Here is a 2,975-nt window from a genome sequence, read left to right as displayed (position 1 = left end):
GGCGGGTGTCGAGAACACAGACTCCAATAAAGTTTTATGCTTTCCTTTCGCTGTTATGTCTGCTCGTTCTTCTTCTCCTTTTTTTTTTTTTTAAAGCCCCCTTCCTTTTTGCTTATTTTTATGACACTGGGTTTTTCAGAATCAAAGCTGCTTGTCTTGTAGAATGTCCCACATTCTGAGTGTATCTCTTTGCTAATGATTGGATTTAGGTGAAATATTTTTGGCAAGAATACATACAGATATTGTGTAGCTCAAGGTACATAATGCCAGGTCAGGCCCCTATCGATAATACTAATTTTGACCACTTGATTAAAGTGGCAGATGTCCAATCTGTCCATAGTATATTTCCCCCCACCTTGGAAGTTAATAGTTTATCAGTAGCGTGATACCTTGAGACAAATGAATGCCCTGTTCTCTGACAATCATTGTCCCAATGATTTTAGCATTCATTAATGACCCTTTGCCTGAATCAGTGACTAGAGTAGGAGATGCAAAGTGTTCATTTTTGACTCCAACATTCTATCGACATTCGTTAACTGGCATTCATCTATTTAAAAAAAAAGAGCTTTCTCTCTCTCTCTCTTTTTAATGTTTATTTTTGAGAGAGAGAGAGAGAGAGAGAGAGAGAGCGAAAGACACAAAGTGTGAGCGGGGGAGGAGCAGAGAGAGAGGGAGACACAGAATCCGAAGCAGGGTCCAGGCTCTGAGCTGTCAGCACAGAGCCCGACACGGGGCTCGAACCCACAAATCACGAGATCATGACCTGAGCTGAAGTCAGATGCTTAACTAACTGAGCCCCCCAGGCGTCCCAGCTTTCCCTGTTTTTGAAGGGCTGAAACTCTTCACCTAGAAATTGTATGCAGGGTGTGTGTGTGCGCGTGTGTGCCTGTGACAGACAGGCAGAGAGGGGTGGGGGACAGGGAGAGAGAGAAAGGGGCATTTTCCTGTACAGAGGCTCTGTAACTTTCATACCTTATCACATCAAAGGGTACTGTGATGTCAAAAGTAATTTAGCTACTGCTGCAGATCTGGGCAGGGGAAGCTCAGCCTCCAGCTGGGGCACTAAGGTTGGGGTTCCCTCCACCCCTCAGAGGTGAGCACGTGCATTCCCTGGGTGCCCAGTGGGTGTGAATATCAGTCCTTCTGTGACCCTGTGGTAACATGGTTAGTGTTACTACCTCTCCTTTATTCGTGAAATATTCAGCACGCGCTAATGGGGCCCTTGGCCCTGTGCAGGGCACGCAGGGAGGAGTGAGACCTGTCCCAGCCCTCGAGGAACTCACTGGCCTGTTGATAGATGTGTCAAGAGATAAATCCCCGGGTTATCTGTAAAGATGTGCCAGCAGGCTGTGGAAGCCTACAGTGCATTTGGTTCTGAAGGGCTGGGAGCAGGAAGGGGGAATATGTTTTTTCACTACCTCCTCTGGCCCTGGGGCAGCTTGCGGGGTGACCTGCGCGAGGGGTGGGGGGAAGCCTGTCTTCCAGAGCCTTCCCCTGATCTTGATATTCAAGAAGTGAACACAGGGCCGGAGCAGGTGAGCCATCAGATAACCTGGGTGCACTCGGGTTTCTCCCAGCTGCCAGGGCTCCTGCCACCTGAGATGTCTGGGCCCTGCCTTGCTGGGGCACCTCACGAGGCCCATGCAGAGGGCCTGGACGGGAACCAGGACCAGGTGGGGGTGGCACAGATCACCTTCGGTGACTCAGCCTGGTCCCACCCTCACCAGGTGAATCAGAATCTCTGGGAGGTGGAGCCCAGGAAGCTCGCTTTTGAAACGATCAGGCCAGTTTGGGAAGCCCTGGCATCTCGTGCCTTCCATCCTGAGAGGCTGGAGTCAGGAGGAACAAGGGGGGGGGACACGGGTACTTGTCGACGGGACGATGTGGAGTGGGGCCCTTCCCTCTGCAGCCCAGGCCTTCCGTGGCTCAGCCATCAGAGGGGTTCTCCTCCTCCTCCGAATCGAGATTTGAGTTGTCATCTTTTCACACACCTCACCTACCCCTTACAGGGAGCACACGAACACCAAAGGGGAGGACAAGCCACTTTGGGGACGAAGCGATGTGAGGAGCTGGGGAAATGTAATATGCGGGAGTGTGTGGTTACAGCTTGAAGCACCAAACTTTCCACGTGCAAGAGCTCTACAGTTTTAAAGCCTGAGACTGAGCCACGCACCACCCCCCCCCCCCCCCCCCCCCCCCCGCCCCACCGGGTACTGTGAAGTAGGCAGATCAGCTATTTTATTTATTTTATTTTATACTTTATTATTTTGTTTTATTATTCTATTTTATTTATTTTTAATTTTTTTTAACGTTGATCCATTTTTTGATAAAGAGAGACAGAGCGTGAGTGGGGGAGGGGCAGAGAGAGAGAGGGAGACACAGAATCCCAAGCAGGCTCCAGGCTCTGAGCTGACAGCACAGAGCCCAATGCGGGCTCAAACTCATGGACCGTGAGATCATGACCTGAGCTGAAGTCGGATGCTCAACCAACTGAGCCACCCAGGTGCCCTTTATTTTATTTTACTTTATTTTATTTTATTTTGTTTTGTTTTGTTTTAATCTTTTTTAAAGTAAGCTCTATGCCCACTGTGGGGCTCAAACTCGAGACCCTGAGATCAAGAATCCCATGCTGTACCGACTGACCAGCCGGGCGCCCCTGGGGCAGATATTTTAATTTCCATTTTACATACGGGGACATTCAGAGAGATTCTTGAATCTCAGGTCATATGAGTGGTAAGTGGCAGACCTGGCATAACACTTCTGGACATCCAGAACTTTCTGTTACATTGTGGTTTTAAACTTACCCTGGGTCCAGGTTGATAAATCTGCCTCCTAAATTAGGCAGATTTCTGACCTCTTTCAGGCCTCTCGGCCTCAGGCTTGAAGGGGCTATCTATGCCTGGTGACAAGCAGCTTAGACTGGGTGTCTCTTCTCCCTCCCGTGGAGTCTCCAACAGTGAGACCACCCACTTCCT

Source organism: Panthera uncia, chromosome E1 (genome assembly GCF_023721935.1).
Source record: "Panthera uncia isolate 11264 chromosome E1, Puncia_PCG_1.0, whole genome shotgun sequence".
NCBI classification, from domain to species: domain Eukaryota; kingdom Metazoa; phylum Chordata; class Mammalia; order Carnivora; family Felidae; genus Panthera; species Panthera uncia.
The sequence above is the reverse complement of the archived record's forward strand: the minus strand, read 5'-3'. Positions refer to the sequence as shown.